The sequence below is a fragment of the Chaetodon trifascialis genome, chromosome 9, assembly GCF_039877785.1.
Source record: "Chaetodon trifascialis isolate fChaTrf1 chromosome 9, fChaTrf1.hap1, whole genome shotgun sequence".
Taxonomy (NCBI): domain Eukaryota; kingdom Metazoa; phylum Chordata; class Actinopteri; order Chaetodontiformes; family Chaetodontidae; genus Chaetodon; species Chaetodon trifascialis.
In genome coordinates this window covers 14,670,016-14,686,674 of record NC_092064.1, presented here as the reverse complement: position 1 = coordinate 14,686,674, position 16,659 = coordinate 14,670,016, and the positions used below count along the sequence as shown (strand labels likewise).

At 41.7% G+C, this 16,659-nt stretch overlaps 1 protein-coding gene across 1 annotated transcript in view; it reads left to right on the top strand.

Moving 5' to 3' along the window:
• The window catches only part of LOC139336002 (cGMP-dependent 3',5'-cyclic phosphodiesterase), a 143,784-nt gene that overhangs the window by 3,868 nt on the left and 123,257 nt on the right, over nt 1-16,659 (top strand). The gene's annotated exons all lie outside the window — the stretch shown is intronic.

Sequence of the window (16,659 nt, the reverse complement as noted above, 5' to 3'; positions counted from 1 at the left end):
AACCTCTAATGCTAATATACAGTGGAGAACAGTGCTTTCTGACCCTGCTCCGCTCACAGCTCCACTGCTCTCCATGTGCAGCTCTAACAGAACCAGTGTGGATAATGGAGGTCACATCCACACATGAACTGTTTAAGTGCCATCCTGAGGCGCACTCAGACACTTATTTTCATGCATATTTAAGCTGCATAAAACACACACTTAAACATTTGAAGACATTGAAATAGACATGTTATATAGACACAGTGGCAGTATTTTATTTGCTTCATGCACACATACAGCCAAGCGTATGTAAATGTATACAGTTTCCCTGCATGGAACGACACTGAATTGTACTCACGCATATAACCAATTTAAAGTCTTCAGTTCATCTAAATAGCATGTCTGTGGACCTTGGTTGGAAACCAGAGTGCCTAGAGGAAACCCACGTGTGATTTTTGTTTTCTGGTTAAAGAAAAAGCATCTGAGTAAAAGTGAAAGCAACAGGAAACTTTATGTGGAATCAACTTTTTCCCCGTGCTAAGAGATGCACATTCTGATGGAAGATCATACACCAGGATGGGAGGAAAGTCTCTTTTGTATTCAAGGCAAATCAAGAAGGCAATGCAGATAAGTGGTAAGGGGTGTTTAGCTACACCACTGCACCGAATTGATTGAACTCGGTGCACTCAATAAATAACATAACAAAGCCAGTATGCTGCTACTGTGTCTGTATTTAAGCCAGAGGGAAGGAGATGGATGCATTAATTAAGCGATGCCAACAAGTTGTTTAACGTTAATGTTAAACAGAGAATAATCTGTATAATATGATGTAATGGAGCTGTCCCTATTGTCAATGGAGTGGAAATCCATTTTAGAGTTTGTTTTAGCTAAACGCTGTTTGGTTTTCCTTGACTTGTCTTGTAATCTGCCAGTGATTTCCTGTTTTATCCAATTTGATGCATCTCACTAATAGCTATTTAGTGTGAAAAAATAAAGGGGGCGGGGGGGATCTGTGCATCACACAAGTACTGTGCCCTGATAAATGAATGGAACCAGTATGGAGTCAAAAAGACACCGTGTAGAGGGAAGAGTTTTTATGTTTTATATGTTATTTACTCTTAAGATGAACGAGTGAGAGAAAATGAACTAACTTTTAGTCTTAGATTTAACGTATAACAGAGCTAATCTGAATGAGTCTCATGCACCTCTCTATCAAACTGTGAGCGGAGATCAATTAGTCTTCACTGTGAAGCATCTACAGGTATGTGGTACATGAAGAAGTTTAGATGGCTTTAGGGAGTATTTAGGGAGTACCTGTTGGTGTTCCTTACAGCTCTGACAAGCTGCAGTACAGAGGAGAAGATGTGAAAACAATGATCTTCTTGAACCCTAAGGCACCTTTTATGAATCACACCTGCAGACCTGCCCTGCAGCTGTGATTGGACAGTTCATTATATTTAATTATCACAAGAACAACTTTCACATATAAATATAATCAAGAGTAAGTTTCCCTCTGCATGAAGTGAATCTATTATTGTTGCTGTCTCTTTTCCCCCTATAACAATTCCATTTATTTCACCTCATTTGTCATTGTGTTGTCCATATCATGGTACATGTCATGAGTGACTGTGTGCTTTTGCAGTGTTTATCATGTTTTCATGCCATCTCTGCTGTTTCTATTGTGGGTTCTGCACAAGAATAGACAACCTGGCCAGCTGGTTACTTGTTATGACTGTTTCACACACCTTATTAGGAAGCGGTATTTTTAAGACGGAGGCTAGAGTTACAGTTAGGTTGAGCTTAAGGTGTGTGTGTGTGTGTGTGTGTGTGTGTGTGTGTGTGTGTGTGTGTGTGTGTGTGTGTGTGTGTGTGTGTGTGTGTGTGTGTGTGTGTGTGTGTGTGTGTGAGAGACAGAGAGACAGAGCGAGAGAGCCTGGAGGTGTCACGGGGAAATGAGCCTGACAGCTCCCATGGTTCCCAGCTTTGGCTCCAGCAGCTCCTGTCAGCCTTCTTATCTCTATGGACTGTTGCCACAGACAGGTGTTTCTGTGTGTGCGTGCAGACGTGTGTGTATAAGAGTGTGTATGTGTTTACGAGGGTGTCAGTGTATATAAATTACAAGTGTGCGTGTGTGTATTTGTACAGTTGTTTTGCTCTCAGAAATGCAATGGACAGCCACTGCTGTGTGTGTGAGGTGTTTTTCTGAAGATGTTTTTGTCAGTGGCCAGAACTGGCATATGCGTGTGTGTTTATGTATGTGTGTGTGTGTGAGAGCGCGCTCTCTTGAGAGATTAAGGTGGGAGGTGAGGCAGCTGTGTTTGGGACACAGCTTTGGTTTAATTAGAAAACAGCATCAAGTACTTCTGTGTGTGCCGCGAGACCCTAATTGATAGGCAGCAGAGGTGTGTGTATGTACTGTGTGTGTGTGTGAGTGTGTGTGCGCGTGTGTGCGCTCTTGACTTATAGGCTGAGGAGTAAATAACTTTAAATAAACATGGCATTATCTTGCATTGACTACTTCAGTTTGAAGGTCATTCCAGTTTCAGTGTGATCTATTTTAGTTTGTGTAGGTGCAGCGTTACTCATGTGATCTTTGCAGGTAACATGTGTGTCTCTCTTTAGACGGGTGTGAGCGTGGGTGTGAGAATTACCCCCACACCTGATCTCTTACAAACGTGGTAGTAAGACTAAATCCTGCAGTGGCACACTGTATGTGAAACAGAAGTGACTATTTGAAGTAACTGCTGGAAAGTGGGAGATAAAAATGACACAAGATGACTGAAGTGAATTATTTATGAATCTCAAATTCGCAGACGCCAAAAATGCTTTCACACAGCTCGAAATCTCGCAAGTTCACAGTGTAGCGAGGAGTGATTACTTACTCTCACATCCTGTTTTTCATCCCTGTGGGTTTTGTGTCCATTTTGTGCAGATAAGGGGCCTGAAATGGTGTCAGTGAATCCCATGACGCCGTTTAGCTGAAGTGATTTCATTTTGTCTTATTTGCTGCATGTCGTTACTTTTGTGTGTTATTATCTGTTCTAATATTTTTTATTGCCGATATTACTGATGTTGCTGTTGTAAATCCACAGCTGCTGTGTTTGCTGCCGCTGTTGATGGAGCAGATGTTTTAGCATTAGCTGCAGATGTGTGTGTCACTGCTCTGAGCGATAGATTTAGCAGTTTGTTGTCCAAAGTTATATTGATGTCATTGTTGTGAACGTTATGGTCGGCGTTGTTGTGCTCGGCCTTTACAATAGACTCGCAGAGTGTGCTCCTGTGCTCTGCTTCCTCTTGCCCTGACTGCAGGCCTTTTTCTTATCGATCAGCCCTATTGATTGACTCACACAGAGATAAAGCCACTGACAGGCTGTAAGTGTGGCATTTTGGACATTCAGGGGTCTTGCAGTGCTTGCAGTGAACGAGATGACAGCATATATGCACTGCACGTACATAAACAGACACACACACGCCTCATACATTGGAATAATTTTCACAAAAGGCTGATTGTATTTCTGTCTGCAGGCGACTACGCATCCAATATTTTGACATAAGCTCCTTCAGCGCTCGGCAGCTATTTTTATGCTCATTGCTACATGGAAACATGGTGATGATTGTTCTGATCACATGGACAATAAACTATTGACTGTTTGTGTATCTGTCTGTCCTCACTGTCTGCATACGGCCCCTGTTGTTGAGCGTTGCATCGGTTTAGTGGTTTGTTGTTATTTCCGACCGACTAATTCTATTCTCTTCATCACCACGTTTGTGCGCCAGTGCCTCCATCTATCCCTTGTTCTCCTTTTTGTGCTTTCTCACTTCTCGGTCCCACCTCTCCACCCTTGAAAGCCCACCTGCCAGACAGAGATTGAGAGAGAGGGGGACAGGTGTGACAGGGAGAGGAAGAGGCTGCCGGGATGGCTTGATAGATGAAGGGCAGGTGTTTCATCCAAAGAGTCATCCAGGTTGCCTGGCAACTAATGGTGTCACAGGTTAGGGGTATTATTGTATATTCTGTCAGTCCTAGATGTCATGTCTTCCTCTTTTGATCTTTCTGTACGCACATGTTCATCAGCACATTTGGTCATGTGAACGTGTGTGACTCAGCCTGTGTGTGTGTGTGTGTGTGTGTGTGTGTGTGTGTGTGTGTGTGTGTGTGTGTGTGTGTGTGTGTTTGTAAAGGTGTGTTTCTTCAAAGGCTTCGTGACAAGTGTGTTACAAGGCTGCTGCACATTTTTACTGGAGGTTTTTCGGCCTTCCGTTTTCCGTTTTCCTGGGAATATGGTTAAGCACTGAACAAATGACAGCTGAGTGTGTACTTGTCAGCCAAATGAATCCAAGCAGTCATACTTTGGGATTCATCAAATGTTTTACTTGAATTACTTTTTAGAGATGCGGAAACGTTTTGTGAAGGCACAATGTGTGATCCAAATGTAAACAAAAGGTCAGGCTCGACCCAAAAATAGTTTCAGCTGTCGCTAAACAAAAGCTGATTTCAGGTTGTTGGCATTAAATGATACTGTGTCGGTATTTCATATCAGTACTGTCTGTAAACATTGGAGAAGAACAGGCACATTTTGAATTATGATTTAGAAGTTGAGAAAGTCATGAAACACTGATGTTTATGTTTTAGGTTTATTAAGGTAAATGTCATTTGAAACACTGGGTGATTGTGCTGCCTTTAGTTATTGTATCAAAGGTTTAAAGTATCTTTTATCCCCCAATAATCTTCTAAACTGAATATTTTTATATGTGATTCTGCAATGATATTCCTATATTTTGATCATTCCTGAGTTCCTAAACCCCTCCGTTACCGTTACTAGACCAGTGGTTGCCAGTCCTGCTGGTTTTCATTCCCACCATTTAATTCAAACTCATTTCCACCAGGGACACCGGATGATTGCAGTTAACTATTGCTCAAATAGAAAATCAGCAGGGCCCCTGTGCTCCCCACTGCTTTTCTACTGCTCAGACTGGATATGGCAAGTACACCCAGTACTGCAAAAACCAGTGTGCAAAAATTTCTGTATTTTTTATAACAATGACATACACTCTTGTCGCCGAGTCTTGCCCTGACTGTTCTGTGTGTAATTAGAACAGCACTTAAAGTCTGATTAGATAAACTGTCATCTTGATGCAGACAATAGAAGGTTACAGTCACATGCTATAGTCTGCAGAATCTCTATTAAAGTGAATGCATCAAAGGTGCTTTTCTCAATCAGCCCATGACTTGTTTATTCAACAAGATGTCAGAAAATAGTAATAAATAGTAATAATAGAAAAGTGATTTCCCAGAGCCCATTGTGGTTTGTGACGCTGTGACAGTCCCAAGCCCAAAGATATTCAATTTACAATGATATATGAAAAAGACTAAAGAAGCAAATCTTCACATTTGAGAAACTAGAACCAGAGATCTTCAGTTAGCTGAAAGGTATTTTAATTGTTTGCACTGTAATACAAGTTTTTAAAGCAGACAGATATATATATATATATATATATTCTTCTAAATAATAAATACTACTGCTGCTACTACTTTTTTTCATTGGCACTTTTCGAAGTGCTTTACAGCTGAGTTCAGTCAGACCCCAAACACAGCAGGTTAAACCATGGGCCAACCGATGAAGGAAAAGTCAACCAAGACACACAATCATATAATGAATGTAGAGGATAAAGGAGCTTAACACATAAAAGAGCCATCAAGTTTTTAAAATGGGATTGAGTGGAATTAGTTAATAGAAATTCAGTTGCAATAAAATAGCTTTGAGGAGGGATTTAAAGAGGACACTGACCTAGCACAGCTAAAGTCATAGAGGCAGGCCTGACGACAACCACCTGGTAGTCCTCTGCTGGAAGACCACAGAGTGGAGTTAACATATTAACTACATGACCAGACCCACCTATGTGTCAGGCCTTACATGTGAACAGTGAGATCAGGACAATCAGAATATTAATCCTATTAACAGATAAACATGATGGAAATGAAGAGATTTGTTCCATTTTTAATAGACTGAATAAATTGTTGCAAGCGGTGCAGCATCAAGTGCTACCACTCGGAAGAATAACATGTTTAAATGTACGAAGGTATGTTGATCTGAGGTGATGAGCTGCAGACAGACGCACAGAGCTGGCATCATACGCGAGAGAACGAAGACATCAAGGGGCCTCTCAGAGAGAACTGGTGATGGGCATTATGTAAACTCTGAACTAACTCTGTATACCACGCTGTCACAAAGTGCTCTTGAGCTCAGTCATTTCCTCAACAAGATCCACATGCAGATGAACAGAAATGTTAAGTGCTTGTACCAGAAGCTTTTAAAATGCACAGCAGAGTATAGTTATAAATCAACTCACACCAACTGAACTGTGGCAGAGGTTGGATGCATTTATGTTAAGTACGGGATTTGCAAAAATATAATGAACACATCTACTGTGAGTAACAATAGGCCGGTGTCGTATTGTGAATAAGTATGAAAACATGAAATCTGGATCTATGTCCAAATGTGAGACATGGTGAGACATCTTGAATGGTCCATTAAATGATCTTTTAATATTCAAAAATTTCCTACAAAGTTACCCTCAGAGCTGTATTCATTTGTTTGGGGAACTCAGGGCAAAATGACCTGCTGGGCTTCATCCCACTGTCTGTGAAATAGATAAACTGCAATCAATGAGTTTCATAATCGATGAATCTGCTGATTGCTTTCTTGATCAGTGAACTAGAAGCATGTTTGATGTTTGTAAATGCACGTTGGTATACGTGTATAAACACATTATTCTTGTCTGACCCTGATGAAGACTTAAGCCGAAATGTTGGGCTCTGATTCACCATAATGCTGTTTGAATAAAGAAGTCTATAAATAGAGCACATCTGTATGTGGTCCTGTCTTCTCAAGAACCCGGAACCAGCAAGTGTTTTGGCTTGAAAAATGTCTTAAATGCTTTAATCGAATATTAAAATGATGTTGTGGTGATTGACTAATTGATTAATCGACTAGTAATTGCAACATCAATTAAAGGCAGGACATGTTTGTGAGTGTTATATCTGAAGTGTTTTGCAATGAGATAACAGTTGAATATGTCCTTTGTGGCTGGACAGTGCCTTCGTTTGTTTGACCTATTGTGTCACATTTTAGGACACATGCATGTAACACAGTGGTGGAGAGACTAGAAAGTGCTCCCAGACAAACGCACAAAGGTTGTCCTTGACCCATGCTTGTTTTCCAGTGGGAACACACTCTGCCCTGGGCTGCATATGCTAAAGAAGAAATAGCACACACATAAATACAGGCTTACACACACACACACACACACACACACACACACACACACACACACACACACACACAGAGTCACATAACTAATTACTTGAAAGTCTTGCAGAGAAGTGCTGTGAAACGGGCTGGTATGACGGGGTGGAATTCATTTGCATTCAGACAGTATTTCCTCAGTTTGATTGGCTGTTAAAGCAGCAGCCGCCCCATCAACAATGTCTGTCTCTGAAACTCTTACAACCCCTAAATGATAACACACGCAGACAGACACCAGTAACCACACGCACGCACACACGCACAGACACACACAGATAGACACGGATGCAAACACTGTTCTGCAGTGTGAATCTGAAGTTTTTAATTAGAGTTTATGCTCATTTTGCTGCCCTGCTGTCAAGACGAATAAGACTCTTGTGTGTGTTTATTCTCAGTTCAATACGCGGCCGTGTGTGTGTGTGTGTGTGTGCATGTTTGTGTGTGTGTAAGAGAGAGGAGCTGTCTGTCCTGCAAAATATTTTTTATTATACATACATCTGTCAGTGTGCCCCTTCCCATTTTCTGTTATCAGTGACCCCAAATGGTCACTTTTCACCTATCCCATCATGCACACACACACACACACACACACACACACACACACACACACACACACACACACACACACACACACACACACATTCATATTTGCCCAGAGGCACTTCTTCATCTCTGCCTCCCTCACTGTCTCCTGTTCTTCCTGTTGTCTGGTGTCTCTTTTTTTCTCCTTTACTTCTTCAACATTTTGTCAAGTCAAGCAAAAAATGAACAATTTTTACTGCCAGCAGGGGGTCCTTGCAGGGATATATGTTCTGTTTGTACATGCGTGTATTTCTGCATGTCTGCACAAACATACTGTAAATGTACATCCATGTGCAGACAGCTACATTTGAGCACATTAAAAGAAAAAACAGATATTATATGAAAGAAGTGTGTGCTGCATGTCTCCAGACGTGTGCCTCCAGCTCGGGTTTGCTTCCCTCCACCTGGAGCTTACAGGTGTACATGTGTCGTAGTTTCAGGGGTGTCTCCAGGTACAGCCTCCTGCTCAACATCAAAGTTGCTGTGGAGAGAGATTGTGTGTCTTTGTTGTCAGGAGCGCAGGAAGAGTTTAAGTCTTTGATGGGCCCATTGCACCTATTTAAAGTCTTCTTTGAGAAGCGTCCTCATGGTGGAGTGGATTGATGTCTAAGAGAGGGGCACACTTGCTTTCATCTCTTTTGTCTTTTTCCATCCCTCTACCTCTGCTGTAATCTCCTTTTTTCCTTCTCTTTGCATCTGCATCAGTGTGTTTATCCCTCGCCCTGCCTCTCTCCTCTTGACCGCCTGCCTCTTTCATCCTCATCTTTTACCTCTTCGATAAGGACGAGAGATTGTGTGCGCCGCACCGTCGGCTGTTTTCTCTGTGGTCATATTGCATCGGGGCAGAGTCCCTAACCAGGCAGTCTGGGAGGCGACTTTGATATTGCTAACGATTTGAAGTCAGTAATGAGGAGGTGGGTTCAGTCCTGATAGGAGCCAGCCTTCTTTGAATCGCAGTTCTACCTCATGTTTGCTAATAGTGTTTGTGCTGTTCTGACTTCTTGTTTCCTTGATCTGATTGATATGCCGTCGGTCAGAAAGGGTTGGTTTTCTGGGCTGCACTGGGAGTAAGAAACAAGATAGCGACTTCAATAAAACCTCATATTCTCCTCTGTTTGGAAACATTTAAACAGCAGCTGCACTTAATGAAACAGAGCTGAAAAGGGGAACACACCATGTGCAGCTCCAGCTGTTGATGAAGCATTTTGCATTGAAGAGACGCTCTGCTTTGTGCATTTCCTATTTTACCCTCTTCTGTGTGCTTTCAAGGGGAGCACAATCAGACTGCATCTGTCATTGTGAGCAAGACATCAACATAATTTGCCCACTTCTTGGCCAAACACAGGGTCTGGTCTGTGAAACATTACAAAAATCAGAGCTGACATATTTTTCAAATGAAATTTACCACAACAGCCAAAGCATTAGCCAGTAAATTAAATAACAAATCACTGTAATTGTCATTGCAATGAAAACAATTGAAAGTCAGCCTTTGAAAATATGTTGGGCATCCACTGCAATGCTACTTCTGCTGCAGAATGACATAAAAACAGCTCTGATGGATGTGACCGTTATGTTTCATAGATTCCTTGATCTCAGATTTTAGAGGCTTTAATTATTTCCTCTAGCTGTTTGTGTTGGTACTCTGCATTTTTTAGATGTGTATCTGTTTTATCAAGAGACGAGAAAACTCTCCTCCTGTGTATTTTCTCTCTCCTACCCACTTCCTCTTCTCCCTCCCTCTCTTTTCTCCCTCCTCCTGTCCTGTGCAGTACATACTCCTGTCTTCTCTTTATATGTCATTCTGCATCTTTCTGTTTCTTTCGCTGGTCAAGATGTTGTTTTACTGAATTTGCTGTTGTGTTTTTGTGTTAGCGGGAGCAGGGGACATTTTTAAGGGCCTGTTGTTTTGATGTCAAATGCATCAGTACCGAGCATCAAAATTCACCGTGTGCCTTTCTCCTGTCTGCGCCTCCAATTCTTCCTCTTTCACCTCCTCTTGGTTCTTTGTTCTTAATCTCAGTGCCTGTTAACAGCATGTACGCCTCTTCCCTGAGTCACAGCTTTGATAGATGAGCCAATCTTATTTACTTTTGTGAATGTGGGGGATGAAACTTATTACTTAAATGATTTTACTTACTGTTTTTCTTTTTCTTTTTTTTTTTTTTTACCATGGCCTGGATTCTTTTTCTAAAACAAGCTAATCAATTTAAACTGATCTTCACCCTGATTTTCCGTCCCTGCATCCAAATTTGTTGTGTTTTCTGCTGCCAGAAGACAGAGTTTACTGCTGTTTTCAGCACAACACAGTGAGCCTCAAACAGGGATTTCCAGACATTTCATGCCTGCAGCCACATGGAGAAAAAAAGTGTATAGTTCTGGGCCAGGAGCCTTTTGATCTATGAGACTATCCCAATGAGTGAGTACTTTAAGTAATTTTTATTGTACACTTGAATCTGCAGAAAGATGTCAGGGTCCTGACTTGGCCACAGGTCCAAAGGAGTGATGCTTTGTCATTCGTATGCAGATATATTAATCACACCCGAAACTCCAGTGATTAAAGGCTCTTGATTGGATTAGATTAACAGTTTCCAGCAGGACACTCATCAGATCAGCCAGCTGGGTGGCTCTGACGCAGGAACGCTTCCTGTGACTGATTCCCACATATTGACACAGAGTTTTCAATAGGAGCTGCATTTTAATATAGTCAGCAAGCCAAACATAATTTTCATTTTAAAATAACTCATGTGCCATTTAAATTAAGGTGTGGGCCATAGTTTTGACACCTCTAGCTCAGAATATGCTTCTGGTAGCAATCAACAAATGATGAATCGTTTGCGTGATTGCGATCTAAAAATAAGATTTTCACCAGTAGTTTTGATGTATGATTTTGATTTTGATACAAAAAGATAGCTGTAACGATAATAAATCCAAAGTTCTGTTGAATGCTTTTGTTCTGTACAGTATAGAGCTCTTTTGTTCATGTACACACACACTGGAACACGTGAGAATACACTTTCTCATATGCTTTTTCCTGCTGGTCTGCCACTTCTGATACATAATGCATTACAGCTGAGACCAAGTGGGCATCCTCCATCTCTCTTTCACCCTACCCCCCCATCTCTCTCTCTGCTCCTCACTCCACTTTTTCCTCCTTCTCCTTCACCTCCTTCCACTCCCAGTGCTGATGTTGTTCTGTCATCCCCCCCATCAGCTCCTGTCATCCTGTCATCTTTCTCTCTCCATCTTGTTATGTGTTACTGTATCATTAGGTCCCAGGCCAGCAGTAATTTATTCATAGAGGTACACTGGCTGGCCTGTCCCACAATGGAGGAATGGATGTTGAACAATAGGGAGCTGACAAAAGATGCTGGAAAAGATGGAGCGGGTACGGAGAGGAATGTGATGACAGGCACTTCAGACCCTCTGAGGCCTGTGTGCGCAAAGAAATCACACCTATTAATTCAAATCAAATCAAATCAAATCAAATCAAATCAAATCAAATCAAATCAAACTTTATTTATATACTACTTTTCATACATAATAAAATGCAACACAAAGTGCTTCACAGGAGTTAAAAAACAATATAAATCAAAATAAAGCAACAACCCTAACCCATCCCTCCCACCCTCCATATGTACAAACACCCACCCTCAACTACATGCATGCACACACACACACACACACACACACACACACACACACACACACACACACACACACATTCTTACTGCAAAGAATAGCACGGGTAAGGAGACATGGCACGGCACTAATGATTGAGGAGAATGCAACCTTTGGGGTCGTCCACACCGAGAGACATCAGGGACTGTGAGCACAGGGGGCACCCGCACCCGGGCCCACCCGAGCCCGACAGACTGGTGGACCCCACACCAAGGTAGGGAGTTGCCCGACCAGCCGGGCCAAGAGGGCCTGAGGACAGCTACAACAGATCAGACACATCTCTCAGTGTGGAGGACCTGCCGAGGAAACACTGGAATTAAAAATAAATAAATAAATAAACATTTAAAAGAAGAAAAGTTCATAAGATAATAAGTAAAGTAAATAAAATAGGGTAAAATAATACAACATATAAAACAATTAATTGAAAAAAACATTATTTTTCGCACAATGCCACAAACCACAGAGGAAATGTTTGCTCAATTCTCAGCAGTTGGAAAGTACTGATAATAAAATGTCAACCAAATTGTCAGAGACATGTGAGTTTATCCATTCTGGCTGTGCTCCCCTGTACCTGCGGACTGCGTCCTCTGCTCTGGGAGACAATTCTTGTCTGAAATCTGACGCTGACAGATTTACGTCTTCTCTTTTATCTTTGTGTCCTCAAAATGTGTTTTGTGTATTTTTAGTTTACTTTTGCAGAATGATGTATATGCAGAGTTTGACAGTAGAGAGCTCTTCTCACAGTCATCTGCTGAAGGGGGAGAGCACCCCTGTGCTCATGTTAAATCTTACACCTGTACATAAATACTAGAAATATCAAACCTCATTATTTCAAGAAAGTACTCTCATTTCTTAAAACGTGTCCAGTTTGGGATCTTTAAAGACCTTAAAATCTGTTTTTTCTTGGTTGGCTTTTGAGAGGGAATGATAATTTCTACACCTCTTTTCACTCACCAATAGTACTTGCAATAAAAGTTCATTTTATCTGCATTAAGGGTGTAAAACTTGTGTAAGAGTGGGCTGGGGAAAAAAGGAGACAGGAGGATAATGAATATTCGTGCTCTGCATTCAAAGGTCAAAGCATGAACACAGATATAACTGGGAATGGGGGAATTGAGAGGTGGCCTTTTGTAAAACCTTGTTTGGACACACTGTTTTCTCTGCTCAGGGCATCAATATGTGGAACTCCTCTGAGGGATCAGACATGTAAGCCTGAATCGTTTCATTAAGTTTTTATGGTATTTTTATTGTATTTCTGTTTGTGCGCTGCAGTGTTGTCTTTTGAGTCGCGTGTGTTCGCACAGAGAGGCCTGTTCAGGGACGGGTGTGGCAAAGTAGCTGAGGCTATAAATGCTGTGATACGTAGCATTGGCCCATTTACAATGGGCTCATAGAAATAGATAGATAAATAAGGACATATTTTGGTTTAAATGCAGCACATTGTTTAGACTTTTACTTAATTAATTGTTCAGATGTACACAAATAATAAATAAGAGACAGTTGAAGAATGCACCACCTTGAAGTGCATCATCCGGGAGTGTATTGGGTGTTCGTGCTGTGGCCACACAACTACAATCAATGAAGCAGTTTGCAGTTTGTTTGACTCATGTTTAGCTCCATTTCACCAGTTTGGTGGTTGAGCACAAAGCAGAAGCACTGTTGCTGTGGTTACCTGCAGGTTATCATACCGTGTGCACTGATTTGGAGCGATGCTCAGAAACCTGTAATTTCAGTGGTCATGGTATATGGTTTCTTAATGGTTGCAGTTATACAATAGATGTGATGTGGGGAAGGGTGGTGTTTGTAGCTGATGAGTTGTTAGATGACCATTACAGTAAAATGACCAATAACCACCAGTTTGTCCAGTGAGCTGCCAAATTGTTTCCTGTCAATGTGTGTATGGGTGGGTGCATGTGTGTGCATGTCTGCATCGGTGTGTGTGGATGATTGCCATGTTGATCTTGTGTAGCCAGCTGCTAGGTGTGTCTTCCATTAGCTTCGCAAGAGGAAGGATGCACAGACCCATTAGAGACGAGAGGAGAGGAGCCTAATTGAGCGACAACAGGACATCACACACTCTGGTTTCCACCCAGAACCAGTCACCCATTCATCCTGCACGAGTGCTGAAGAGATGATCTTTGTCACACACAAATGTCTTGATGTGGAGCTTTTGATACACGTTCCAAATGCTGTCTGGTCATGTACAGCCATACAGAGGCATCAGTATTAAAACTGGCTCTGTTTTAAAACCAGCTAAAAACTCCTGTCATAAGTTTGAGCAGCAGCTTCATTCATTTGAAGCTGTATTTTTGGACACCTGATGAATCTAAGACCTGTCCTCTCAAAGCTCTGTTTTTGGCGTCCACCAATTCCTGAGGGAAATATCTCTTGTCTCTTTAGCTGCTAAATGCTTCGCTCTGTTCAGCGGCTCATCACTATCTGCTGTTTGGTGCTGAGCAGGTAGTGTGCAGGTGGTTTTAAGAGCTTTTTCACTGATTGCTGCGACTGAACAAGACGCTAGGAAGACAGTCAGTGATTGTGGGCTGGACAGATTAACAATGAGCTGAAGCTGAGAAGAGCTGCAGATTCAGGCACTGATCCTCTGCAAACGGCCAGTTACACTGATTCCACATTGTGATTTGATACATTGATTTGAGGACTAAAAGCCTTAATTGTGCATAGAAGAAAATGAAATGACAACTGGGCAATCTCCAGGCTAAGTCCAGAGCATCATATGAGCAAGAGCCACACCGCCAAATTCAAACACATAATGCATACAGCATCATGCTAAAATGAATGGTTCAGTTTACTTTATTTCCAGAATAATCCACTCTGAATCAACGCTGCCATCCTGGGCACACACTGTATATTAAAAACAAACATAAGAAAAAAATAAGATTTTCACCAGTAGTTTTGATGTATGATTTTGATTTTGATACAAAAAGATAGCTGTAACGATAATAAATCCAAAGTTCTGTTGAATGCTTTTGTTCTGTACAGTATAGAGCTCTTTTGTTCATGTACACACACACTGGAACACGTGAGAATACACTTTCTCATATGCTTTTTCCTGCTGGTCTGCCACTTCTGATACATAATGCATTACAGCTGAGACCAAGTGGGCATCCTCCATCTCTCTTTCACCCTACCCCCCCATCTCTCTCTCTGCTCCTCACTCCACTTTTTCCTCCTTCTCCTTCACCTCCTTCCACTCCCAGTGCTGATGTTGTTCTGTCATCCCCCCCATCAGCTCCTGTCATCCTGTCATCTTTCTCTCTCCATCTTGTTATGTGTTACTGTATCATTAGGTCCCAGGCCAGCAGTAATTTATTCATAGAGGTACACTGGCTGGCCTGTCCCACAATGGAGGAATGGATGTTGAACAATAGGGAGCTGACAAAAGATGCTGGAAAAGATGGAGCGGGTACGGAGAGGAATGTGATGACAGGCACTTCAGACCCTCTGAGGCCTGTGTGCGCAAAGAAATCACACCTATTAATTCAAATCAAATCAAATCAAATCAAATCAAATCAAATCAAATCAAATCAAATCAAATCAAATCAAATCAAACTTTATTTATATACTACTTTTCATACATAATAAAATGCAACACAAAGTGCTTCACAGGAGTTAAAAAACAATATAAATCAAAATAAAGCAACAACCCTAACCCATCCCTCCCACCCTCCATATGTACAAACACCCACCCTCAACTACATGCATGCACACACACACACACACACACACACACACACACACACACACACACACACACACACATTCTTACTGCAAAGAATAGCACGGGTAAGGAGACATGGCACGGCACTAATGATTGAGGAGAATGCAACCTTTGGGGTCGTCCACACCGAGAGACATCAGGGACTGTGAGCACAGGGGGCACCCGCACCCGGGCCCACCCGAGCCCGACAGACTGGTGGACCCCACACCAAGGTAGGGAGTTGCCCGACCAGCCGGGCCAAGAGGGCCTGAGGACAGCTACAACAGATCAGACACATCTCTCAGTGTGGAGGACCTGCCGAGGAAACACTGGAATTAAAAATAAATAAATAAATAAACATTTAAAAGAAGAAAAGTTCATAAGATAATAAGTAAAGTAAATAAAATAGGGTAAAATAATACAACATATAAAACAATTAATTGAAAAAAACATTATTTTTCGCACAATGCCACAAACCACAGAGGAAATGTTTGCTCAATTCTCAGCAGTTGGAAAGTACTGATAATAAAATGTCAACCAAATTGTCAGAGACATGTGAGTTTATCCATTCTGGCTGTGCTCCCCTGTACCTGCGGACTGCGTCCTCTGCTCTGGGAGACAATTCTTGTCTGAAATCTGACGCTGACAGATTTACGTCTTCTCTTTTATCTTTGTGTCCTCAAAATGTGTTTTGTGTATTTTTAGTTTACTTTTGCAGAATGATGTATATGCAGAGTTTGACAGTAGAGAGCTCTTCTCACAGTCATCTGCTGAAGGGGGAGAGCACCCCTGTGCTCATGTTAAATCTTACACCTGTACATAAATACTAGAAATATCAAACCTCATTATTTCAAGAAAGTACTCTCATTTCTTAAAACGTGTCCAGTTTGGGATCTTTAAAGACCTTAAAATCTGTTTTTTCTTGGTTGGCTTTTGAGAGGGAATGATAATTTCTACACCTCTTTTCACTCACCAATAGTACTTGCAATAAAAGTTCATTTTATCTGCATTAAGGGTGTAAAACTTGTGTAAGAGTGGGCTGGGGAAAAAAGGAGACAGGAGGATAATGAATATTCGTGCTCTGCATTCAAAGGTCAAAGCATGAACACAGATATAACTGGGAATGGGGGAATTGAGAGGTGGCCTTTTGTAAAACCTTGTTTGGACACACTGTTTTCTCTGCTCAGGGCATCAATATGTGGAACTCCTCTGAGGGATCAGACATGTAAGCCTGAATCGTTTCATTAAGTTTTTATGGTATTTTTATTGTATTTCTGTTTGTGCGCTGCAGTGTTGTCTTTTGAGTCGCGTGTGTTCGCACAGAGAGGCCTGTTCAGGGACGGGTGTGGCAAAGTAGCTGAGGCTATAAATGCTGTGATACGTAGCATTGGC